Source organism: Vespa crabro, chromosome 2, assembly GCF_910589235.1.
Source record: "Vespa crabro chromosome 2, iyVesCrab1.2, whole genome shotgun sequence".
NCBI classification, from domain to species: domain Eukaryota; kingdom Metazoa; phylum Arthropoda; class Insecta; order Hymenoptera; family Vespidae; genus Vespa; species Vespa crabro.
Genome location: NC_060956.1, coordinates 4,695,400 through 4,707,899, shown reverse-complemented (window position 1 = coordinate 4,707,899; position 12,500 = coordinate 4,695,400). Strand labels below are relative to the sequence as shown.

At 32.0% G+C, this 12,500-nt stretch overlaps 1 protein-coding gene across 1 annotated transcript in view; it reads right to left on the bottom strand.

Annotated features, from left to right (window-relative positions):
* Positions 1-12,500, bottom strand: part of LOC124421840 (general transcriptional corepressor trfA) — a 157,661-nt gene that overhangs the window by 143,869 nt on the left and 1,292 nt on the right. Inside the window, exon 3 of the mRNA XM_046957492.1 lies at positions 1-26. This exon is cut by the window's left edge and continues 265 nt beyond it. The gene's annotated coding sequence lies outside the window, so the exon portion shown is untranslated. The remainder of the gene's footprint in view (positions 27-12,500) is intronic.

The window sequence follows — 12,500 nt, the reverse complement described above, 5'->3', positions numbered from 1 at the left end:
CTCTTTCTCTTTCTCTTTCTCTCGATCTGAAACAAAAAAAAAGGGAGAAAAAACCCGGATTAATCGGCTTGTTCTCTTTTTCCAAATTCCAAAGCTCCTGAAGTTCATTCAAATAGATCGATTATTACCAATTGAAACGTTCATTGTTGACATTTCGACGTGACATTTTTATAATCGAGGAGAAGGGGAGAAGAAGAAAGGAAAGAATATATATTTCTTATAAACATTCCTTCCTCTCTCTCTCTCTCTCTCTCTCTCTCTCTCTCTCTCTCTCTCTCTCTCTCTCTCTCTCTCTCTCTCTCTCTTCTTTTTCTCAAACGAATAAACAGACGTACAAATACGCACGACAAATACAGCCGACAGAGAAACTTAACGTTTTAAAAAATTATTATTAGTAAAAGAAAGAAAGAAAGAAAGAAAAAAGACAAAATACTGACAAATAATCGCCATACTTGAAATAACATTAAAACTATTCTAAATGGCCGCAATTTTTTTTTTTCTTTTTTTTTTTTTTTCTTTTTTTTATGCTAAACACTTCGAGACACAATTCAGAGTCACAATTTAATGACCTTTTTTTTTCTCTCTCTCTCGTCGAGAAACCCAACGATATTGGGTAATAATATCGCATTAACGTCCGGACGTTTAATAAAGATAAAAACGTTATGAAGACATTGACGATAGCTTTTATTCATGAGTCTTCTTCGTCTTTAATAAAAAGAACGGAGATTTCGAATTGAAAGTGATAAGCGCTGGGTTTCGATCGGATTCAATTTATAAAAGTTTGCAGAGAAATTTTTTTTTCTTTTCTTTTTCTTTTTTCTTTTTTTCTTTTTCTTTTCTCGTCCATCGAAATTCAATGAAATTCTATAAAGGGGCTCCACTTTTTACAGATAATTTTTTTGTTTCTAATCGTAATATTTATAACATTTACAATGTCATACAATAAAGATAATCGTTGAAAGATGTTTTCGGCAGGTTTCTTAAGCTTCTTAGGCTTCTAACCGGCAACTTGCATTACTCATTCGTCGAACGAGAGGTCACATTTTCCAGGGTACTTTCATTCCGCAAGGACACCCAGTATGCGCATTAAGCGTATAGAAAGACACAGATATAGACAGAGATATAGAGATAGAGATAGAGATAAATAGAGAGAAAGAGAGAAGGGGAAAAAGCCGCATAACTTCGATGTTTTATATCAACGGACACACGGACAATTGCTAGCTTCTATTAACGTATGTGTGTGTGTGTGTGTGTGTGTGTGTGTGTCTGAGTGTGTCTATTTGTACGTTTGTATATCTGTGTTTCTGTGTGCTCATAGGCGAACGGTTAAGGTGTCACGGATCGGCGATCGAGAGTCTCTCGCAGGTTTGCAACCTGATTCGAGAGCAGTTCGAAATCGAGAAATCGTGAAAGCAAGGTAAGACTTGTGGTAAGCAGTACTAAACTGACAAACAACAAAGACACTCTGTTGCTTTGGTTTTCGAGATTCTTTCTTCTTTCCCTCTTCTTCTTCTTCTTGTTCTCTTTTTTTTTTGTTCTTTGTCTTTCTTCCTTTCTCTTTCTATTTCTCGAGCAAGATTTCACTCCAAAAGAATTATGATCGATCATTGTTTTCAAACTTTCAATATTTATCCGGCGATCGGTATAATTAATTTACGCTATTTGAAAATTTAGATAATAATAGCAAAGTCGAAGTAGAAAAATTTTATAAAAAAGATAAAAAAAAAAAAAAAAAAAAAAAAAAGAGAAGAAAGAAAAAAAAAAGAAAAGGAAAGAGGAAAGAAAAAGTCACAGAAACATGATTAAAATTTCGAAATGCACTACTTGAATTGAGATTATTATATACCGCGATACTAAATTGATCGTACGCGAAACAAAAAATAAATATTTGGAGAACAACAAAAAAAAAAAAAAAAGAAGAAAAAATAGAAAAATGAAAGAATTAAAAAATTAAAAAAAAAAAAAAAAGAAGGAAAAGAATATTTAAAAAATTAAAAATTAACAACAAAAAATTTATAAAAAAAAAAAAAAAAAAAAAAAAAGAAAAAGGAAAAAGGAAAAAAAGAGAGACACGAGAAGATTCCTGCTCACTATGTAAAATTCGTAACTGTGCGTTTACGTTACGCTCGGCCGACCGTAAATACGAATAATTAAATAAAAGCATTAATTCGCATCGGAAAATAATTTACGCTCGATGTGGTCTCGAATAACTCTATGTGGCGATGTGGGCGAAAGCGAAGTATATGCGAGGGAAGGGAGGAGAAGGAGCGAAGAGGTGGGGGGCGGGGTGGGGGGAGATATTTAATTATCCTTCGATACATCGTCGATGAATAACGTAGGTCTACGGATCGACTGCATTATACGTTTAAAAAAAAAAAGAAAAAGAAAAAAAAAAGAAAAGAAAAAAAAACAGGTGAAAAAGAATGAAAAGAAAAAAAGAAAAAAGAAAAAAAGAAGAAAAAGAAAAAAAAGAAAATTTCGAAACATGCATCGCACGTGTACGAGCACGTGTATATTTTAGTCGATCGATCGATCTATCAATCGTATGATTGATCGATCGAGTTTCGAGATGCACGCACATTCCAGTTATAAACCTCGAAACATATCTATATGCTTTCGAAAGCTTTGAAACGAATAAAGTTCTCCGATAAAATGGCCGAACATACTACTAAAGGTCATACATCTATAATCTGCTAGATCAATTGCGATCAAAACGTTCGACGGTGATAAAGAGGAAATGGGAAAAAAAAAAGAAAAGAAAGAAGCAAAAAAAAAAAAAGAGGGGAAAAAAAAGAAAAAGAAAAGCGTGAAAACGTATTTCAACCTACAATTTCAATAAATTATTAAACCGAATTTTAACGAGGATTTAAAACTTCTCTCGCGATCGACGAATTAATATAAATCAATTATCGTTTTTCCTTTTTCTTGTTAAAACGTTATAAATGCGTCGAAGGGATTTTGACATAATAAATCGATATATTCGATGATTCCAACAGATATACACGTTTCATAATTTTTCTTTTCTTTGTTTTTTTTTTCCCCATCCCTCTCCCCTCTTCCTTCTCTTTTTTAAAAAATATAAAAAATAAAGAATTGTCTCATCAATTCTATCAGAAAATATACGTTCGATTTGGAACGGAATGTCATAAGTTTAATAAATAAATTCAACGTATAATAAAACGTGTTATCCATGTTAATACCATTAAACGGTATCATTAATTTATTCGAAGTTTCCTTTCTACGTCGTCACCATTACATTAAAATTTCTTATCAAAATAAATTTTTCTACGTTCACGTTTTATTACGTATACTATCGACAATTTTATCGACTCAACGTATTCATTTTCCCTCGCTTTCTCTCTCTCTCTCTCTCTCTCTCTCTCTCTCTCTCTCTCTCTCTCTCTCTCTCTCTCTCTCTCTCTCTCACGTTATCGATAAAATAGAGTAAAATATATCGATGGTTTCGTTAAATTGTATCAAACGTCTAGATACGCGAGATGAATTAGATATCGCCACCAGTTCGCTTTCGTTCGTTACGAGGCATGGCTTCGTTATGTCATTCTATGCGTTGCATATTTAATAGAGCGGTCGATAACCCACTACTATGTGTGTCTTCTCAAATCCGTGCTACTCTCACTTTTCTAGATACGTATCTCTCTCTCTCTCTCTCTCCCTCCCTCTCTCTCTCTCTTTCTTTTTCTATATACACACACACAAACATATGTGTGTATATATATATATATATACACTTAGGATAAATTTCTCTTCTCAAAGTTTCGCAACGTTTCATAAGAAGCGATATCTTTCTCTTTCTCTTTCTCTTTCTTTTAATCTCCGGTCTCGTGTTCGATATAAATATAATATATAAGTTCTAAAGAACACGAAGTAACGCGATCTACATACAAGATTCTACATACATATCGTTATTTTTCTAAACTAAATTCAATGAAATCAAGGAGGTATTAATCGCGAATATTTATTTTTTTTTTTTTTTTTTTCTTTTTTTTTCCCATGAAAATCGCCATGAATCTCGCGTAATATATTACTTTATCCCGATAGAAAACGATTTCGAACGAACGGACTTTGTCCAATCGGATGAGATTCGTAGCGAGCGCCATCTCTGAATACACGGTCGAAGTTCAAAACTGGCGGGAACACGAATTTCATTTCTTTCACACCCCACCCCCCCACCCCAACCCCCGCCATTGAAATAAACGAACGAGATAAACTTTTCTTTATGATACGAAATTCGTATTAGTAGAAAAATTTCCAATGAAAAAAATAATTTTATAGAACATAAATACAGGTAAAGGATTTCGTTCTACGGGGAAAAAGAAAAAGTAAAGGAAAAAAAAAGAGAGAGAGAAAGAGAGAGAGAGAGAGAGAGAGAGAGAGAGAGAGAGAAAGAGAGAGAGAGAGAGAGAGAGAGAGAGAGAGAGCAGAAAATAAAAGAGAAAAAAAAGAAGAAAAAAAAAAAGAAAATAAAAGAAAAAGAAGAGAAACGAGGGATAGTAGAGTTCATAACGAATAGGAGATTTGGTAAAAGAGGGAATGGTAGAGACCGTGGGTCAAACAGCGAGAATCGCGGTAACGTCCAATAAATTTTCAACGAGGAAAAAGCGATTTCCGTATCGGAGCTTGGCCGGGCCGAGCACACTTTTGCGAGAGACCCGATAAAACACTCCGCCGTGAGAAAGGCGCAGTCCGCGGAATTCAGGACAAATTCCTGGTCATGCGGTGAGCGACGTCCTTTTCTCGTTTCTTTCTTTTTTTCTTCTCTTTTTCTTTTTTTTTTTTCTTTTTTTTTTTTTTCTTTTTTTATTTCTTTCTTTTCGTTTCCTTTTTTTTGTTTTCCTTCTCTGTTTATTTATTCATTTTTTTTTTATCACCACCTTCTGCCATCTCCACCTATTCTCGTACACAACGAAAAAGAAAATGTAAAATGTATGAAAGAAGAGTATGGTAGAGAAAGATAAAGAGTAAATGATCTCGTGTTGGTAATGGTATTGTCTCAATGTCGAAAAAATAAATTGTTTAAAGCCACTATTAAGCCATACATACTATACACACACCTACTACAAATGTGTAACATTTTTTTTTACCATTTTTAAATTTTATAATACATTTTTTTAAATATATTTTTTACATTTTATTATTATTATATATATATATATATGTATATATTATTAAAAAAAATATCCATATATTATAAATTTTGTTATATTAATTTTATTATAAATTTTCTTCTTGAATTTTGTATCTTTCTTTTCTTTTTATTCAAAAAAAAAATAAATAAATAAATAAATAAAGTAAAATAAAAAAAAATAAATTTACAGAGGGTTATTTTTAATCCCTGATTTAAGACCTAACGATACACTTTCTCTCTCTCTCTCTCTCTCTCTCTCTCTCTCTCTCTCTCTCTCTCTCTCTCTCTCTCTCTCTCTCTCTCTCTCTCTCTCTCTCTCTCTCTTTTTTCCTCTTTATACATTTTTTTCTTTTTTTAATTTTGTCTTGATATTTAATAAGCGAGAAAATCGTAGTGGGCAAAAAAAAAAAAAAGAAAAAAGAAAAGTCACACGATAATTCGCGATTCGTATCGAACAGAGAGAGAGAGCTTGCTCGAAGGAATGTCGTCCTGCTTCTTCTGTCGGAACGGTTATAAAACGGTCCTGATATCCTGCAGGCAGGAAAATACAGGCGTGCCCGTCGTTGTCGTTACACCTGCGACCGACCACAGTCTCCTGCATATACATATGTACGGACATGTATAATATAGATAGGTGACAAGCCTGAGCTTTAAAAGGTGGAATATTCAAAGTACACATACAAATATGCATACATTCACCCACACATACATACATACATAAATACATATATGTATATATCCACATATACATCTATCATATGCACGAATGTATACATATATACGTATATGAATGGAGAAATACATATGAATACATAAATAGATATATTATATATATATATATATATATATATATATATATATATATATATATAAATAATGCTAATAATTATCGACACCGGAAATCTTAAGTGAGTTGAAATCGACATTAATTTTCATAATGAAATAAATCCACGTCCATGACTTTCGACGATTATATATGTCCGTTCATAATTATGCACATATATTTAAAAGTTGATTTAAAAGATTGTTTAACCTTGTTTCATTTCCTCTTAATGACGTATGGTATCCGTTGAAATTGCGAAAAGATAATTTGCCAAAGAAAAAATTTCAATCGTTTCGATTCAATTGATCCATCAATCGATTGAATCCACTCGACTCGTCAAATTTTAATTAATGTCGATCGGAATTGTAGAAATGAGTTATGATCGAACGAATTTAGTTCCATAGATTCGTTCTTTAATATCATATGATACACAACGAGAATTCGAATTAATTTTACTCTAATCATGTTGGTCAAAGAGAAAGAGAGAGAGAGAGAATGTGTGCATATATGGTGGTCAATTAAAATTCAGGATTCAGTTAAGCATACTACATATAGTACAATATATAGTAAATATTTCCTCATTCAACAAAGAAAATAGCAAAATCAAACGTAGTATAACATTGAAGATATGAAATTCCTGATAATATATCCTTTCTCATAATTATAAAAATAAAATAATAATTAATTATTTGTTAAGTAATAATAAAAAAAATTTAATAAAAATCATAGATTAAATTCTTACGCACATATACACATATACACAAACGCACACACACACACACACACACAATTTATTAAATTATTAAAATCAATGTTTAACAAATTTATCTTTTTATAATTTGCCATCAATGTAGAATAATATTTGAAGATAAAATTATAGGTCGAAGTCTTGGATATAAAAATATATTGACGAGTATGATTGAATGAAAAATTTGTTAAAATTTGAAGGAGAGGAAGAGGGTAGTGGAAAAATAAGAAGAGAAAAAATCCTTCCTTCGCTTCCACCTTCCAAAAAAAATAAATAAATAAATATAAAAAAAAAAAAAAAAAGAAAAAAGAAATAAAAAAAAATAGCAACCGTTGAAAAAAACACTAGTCGGATTAAATGCAAATGACGAATATGAATGCTATTAGATAATCAACGTCATTAAAGTCCTTTGATAAGTACTATCTAAATGTATAGTCGTGTTCAAATAATAAAAAGAATTTCCTGAGTTTGCATATGGAGAGACCCTCACTCCATTGGATGAAGTATACATTATGTTCGTGCTCTGTAACCGCTCCCGAGGATTTTTCTTCCCTTCCATAGGAAATATGTATTTTCGTTCGCTTTATTTCATACGCCGACATCCCCGGCAAAATCAGAGATACGTATATACATGGATACCTGACTTTGACACATTGCCCGTTTATAATAAACATTCTAATGTCAAACGAGACGAACAAACAGAATCTACTATCAAAATTTTTTTGTTTCAAAATCTTTTCTTTTTTTTTTTTGTTTCGTTTTGTCGAATTTCACGAATATGATGAGGTCATTCTAAAAATCGGCAAATCATAATTTTAATACGTAAATGATATGATAAAATGATCATCGAAAATATAACATAATATGAAATATATTGATTATTATTAGTATAGATATATTATCATATCATAAAATCTTATTATAATATTGATTATTATATTTTCAATAATTCCATTTATAATATATATTATCATATTTTTACTGATATATAAATTATCTGCCAATAATACAAATATCATCGCATACTTGCTACAAATGATCTATTTTATATTTCTACTATCTAATTATGATATAAATATGAATTATGACGTACTATAAATTATTCTACTTTTACTATCTACCTATAATGTAGATCATTACACACACACACACACACACACACACACACACACACACACACACACACACACACACACACACACATATATATATATATTTTCTTTTTTAACTACAATAATCGTAAATATAAAATTTTAATGTACGTAAAAAAAAAAAAAAAAAAAATAGAAAAGAACAATAAAAAAAGAAAAGAACAATAAAAATTCCAATGACATTAAATTCGTCCATTGTCCATGGCAAATCGTTCTCTAAATTGCGCTATTTTACAGAGTAAGAGAACGCAATCAGTAAGCATGTCGAGTCACTTTGGATTTCTCGCTGGACCGCTACTAATTTCTTATTCGAAGTTCGACGGCGCTCCAAGCGAACGGGCAATTTTTCAATTAACCGGTTACACTCCGTTTAAAGGAGACGGAACCAATGATAAAAGCCAGTGTGTTCCCTTTTCAAAGAAAGAAATGAACGAGCTGGGTAAGCGACTTCCTTCACATGAAGCACCTTGCTCTCGAAATAATCGATTCGAGAGGAACGGTTAAACTATGGATAAGAAAAGTATGTCATACGTCATCGTCATATATTCAATCCAATTTCGATCATGTCGGCCTTGCAATCTCTTAGTTATATCCGATATCTTTTCATAAATAACAATTAATCACCACGTCGTTGTCATTCGAAAAGAAATAAATTAATATCAAAATACGAGGAAGATGGAGTTTCGAAAATTAGTCAAAAAAAAAAAAAAAAAAAAACAGCCAGATATACTGTATTTCATTATTTAGGCCAATTTCGATGAAATCAATACCTTTCATCAGGTATATCCTATTCTGAAAAAAAAAAAAAAAAAAAAAAAAAGCGATTAATCACGTATCCCGTTATTTCAAAAAAAAGAAAAAAAAAGAAGCTATTGAATATAAGGAAGTTACATTATTGAACATTAATCAGTAACATCAAATATGACGTATATATTTCATCGTCATGAATTTAGGCCAATTTAAGATTCCGCCAGTATCTCGATTTCTTTCATTATGTCCGATCTTTAAATAAATAACAATTAATCGTCCATCGTTATTTTAGTATAATGAACAAAAATAAAAAAAAAAAAAAAAAAAAATCATCTTTCAACATTAACCACAAGAACATGAAGTATGTCACATTTCTTCGGCACAAATTCAGGCCAATTTCAATGCTACCAGTTTTCCATTCTCTTGCATCTGGATCTTTAAATGAATGATGATTCATCGTATATTAAGAGGAAAAAAAAGAAAAAAAAGAAAAAAGAGAGAGAGAGAGAGAGAGAGAAAAAAAAAAAGAAACGATAATCGAACGCTACGAAGTCACATTTTTCAATATCAATCAAATATAACAAAACAAGCAAATTTCAAAACGTATCCTCTCCTTCCCGTTCTCTTCCACACATTTGATCCTTCAAATAAATAACAGGATCACAGTTATCATAGAGAAAGAAAGAAAGAAAGAAAGAAAGAAAGAAAGAAAGAAAAAAAAAAAAGAAAAATAGAAATAAAAAAAAAAACAAACAAACAAACAAACAAACAAACAAATTTAAGAAATTTTTTCAACGCTTTTACACATAAAACACCAATCATCATTGTACATCAATCATTATTACATTTAAATAATATTTACGTCAATAAGAAGTTTCAATTGGAAAGTTGTTGTTAATGTTAAATTATCGGTGGATAGAAATCGGAGGACTTTTACGCTCGAAAGACTCGAAGTTAGAATAGAGAAACGATGGTGCAAGAGTATCACGGCGATATTCGAGTTGCACGAGAGAGCCTGAAAACGACGCGTTGTTCGCCTCGCGGATGAAAGTAAGCGTAACAATTATGCCCCGTAAGAAAATAAACGCGTAGCACCGGGGGAGATAGTGCAACGGTTAAGTATATATATATATATATATGTGTATATACTATGGTACACGAGAAGAGATCTCTAGCTATATGTATATCGGTGGAAACAGGAGAGAGAGAGAGAGAGAGGGAGGGAGGGAAGAAAGGATAAAGAGAGAGAAAGAGAAAAAGAGAAAGAGAGAGAGAGAGAGAGAGAGAGAGAGAAAACGGCCTCTTTTTCCGTATACGTACGCAAGCAACTGCCACTAACCGGCCAGTTTCGCGCTCTCAATAATGCCGTCTGGTGAATCTATATGAATTTCTCGTACTCCGTTACAATGAGAAACGCACTAATTACGATGCACCTTGGCGAATGCAAAAAGCTTCGGGTGCGTGTAAGCTAAAGAGAAAGAGAGGGAGAGAGAGAGAGAGAGAAAAAAAAGAAGAAATACGAAGAGAGAGGAGCTTTGAGGTGGTTGAAAAAGAGTACCATGGATATTCCTCCTCTCTCCCTCTCTCTCTCTCTCTTTCTCTCTTTCTCTCTCTCTCTCTCTCTCTCTCTCTCTCTCTCTTTCTCACTCTCACTCGTTCAATTTCTCTCTCTTTCTCCAGACCGACGATTCTCTGAAAGCTTTTCAATTGCTCGTTCCTACGGACGTAAATATTCGCTTAACTCTAACGGGAGAGGCTTCTTCTCAGAGAAAGAGAAAAAAGAGAAAAAGAGAGAGAGAGAGAGAGAGAGAGAGAGAGAGAGAAAGAGAAAGGAAGAAAAAAAACAATAAACAGTAGTTGAGTGTCGAACTGGAAAAGTGATCGTTAATCCTTTGAACGGCGAATTACAAAAAATGAAAGAAAGAAAGAAAAGAAATTTAAAAAAAATCTATATATATATATATATATATATATATATATATAATACCTAAAAGTTATTTCGAAAAGTTTTTCAAATTAAATAAAATGAAAGGGAGATTTGCGCGTAGCAAGGAAACGATCGTAACCATAGTAAAGTATTCAAATAAAAAGACTCCATTGTATTCGATCGATTCGACGTATTGAAACAAATAATCCATTCAAAACTTACGTAAACATGCAGTTAAATTATAACGTGTATATGTATATATATGTTGATATTATTCAAAGGTTATAATATTAAAAATAAATGTACTGAGAAAATGTGGAATTAAAATTAAAATACGAGTCGGAAAGTTTTCATCTTTCTTCGATCTCCGATTATAACCAATTCGATTAATAATTCTAAATTGGTGGCCACCTATTAAAGTAATATTTAATTTTCTGATAATATTGGAATTCCAAAAGCTTGACGACCGACAGGAACGTGGAACATTCGATGGGACATAGAACTAAATCGATAACTATAAGTGCGGATGAAAAAAATTCCATCGACGCCTCTTTATCATGAAATACGTATACGTGTATATAATACATGTGCGTGCATATATATATATATATATATATATATATATATATATATATATATATTATGTATATATCTGTTTTTTGTGTATGTGTATGTATTTGTATGTGTCTGAACTGTACCTACATATAACGTAAGTTCTCCATTTAGCGAGCGCAAAAATATAGGATGACGCGTTATGCGTTCTCGCATCGGTGCGTTCGACGTCCATAGAAAAATATGAATATTTCATCAGAGTGGCCTGTAGGGTGGCAGAAAAAGCTGCTACGACGATCGAAACGTCGAACGTGTTGCACTTAAAGTTAAGAGCATAAATAAATCAATCCAAATATCAACGTTAAATATAACAAATTAAATCTTCAAATGTGTATCACTGCAATTGCAAGAGAAAAAAAAAAAGAAGGAAGAAAAGAAGACGAAAAAAAAAACAAAGCAAACAAAACGTATTAATATTTGATATAGTTCGATGTATCGTGATATTTTTGTTATAGAAAGAGAAAGAAAAAAGAAATTAAAAAAAGAAAAAGAAAAAGAAAGAAAGAAAAATATTTACGATAATGTAATTCCTCGACAAATTATTTCACCTATTAACATTAAGCTTCAAACACGGATAAGTAATGTAATATTGCATTCCTGCGATAATATCGATTTCGATGCGCGCTTTAAAAAACCAAAAAAAAAAAAGGAAAAGAAAGAAATCTAAAAACGATTTTTCATTCGTATTTAACATTCTAATCGTTTAAAAACTAGTCTAAAATTCGTACGACCTCTATCGATATACATATTTTTCTTTTTTATTTCATTTATTTATTTATTTTTTTTTTTTTTTTTTTTTCTTTATACGAATATCCTGCAGTCATTATTCGTTTTCACTCATCGATCCGTTTCGAACAGGACTCGAGCTTTGTTTGAAAATTATGGAAATACCGTGAAAACGTCATATACATCTGACCGAACGAGAGAGAGGGGGGGGGGGTGGAGGGAGAGAGAGAGAGAGAGAGAGAGAGAGAGAGAGAGAGAGAGAGAGAACTCGAAAAGCGTGTCGAACGAGGATCGACGCAACAAACACAACACTTTTTTTCAGCGGTCAGATATCGAATCACTACCCGTGAGAACGACGACGTCCACGCGAATTATCGTGCCAAGGGGGAGGAAAAATAATCGGGCGATTGCCTGTTAAACGGTACACGAATGTCACTAGCAAACGAGGATTTGTCGTTCTATCGGAGCGACAGATAATTTACGGGCTTCTACGTTTAATCTGCGTGGAATAAATAAATAAATAAATAAATAAATAAATAAATAAATAAATAAATAAATAAGCATCTAATGCGGAATGGATCACGGATTTAAATCTAAATTTTCACAAGTAGAGGTAG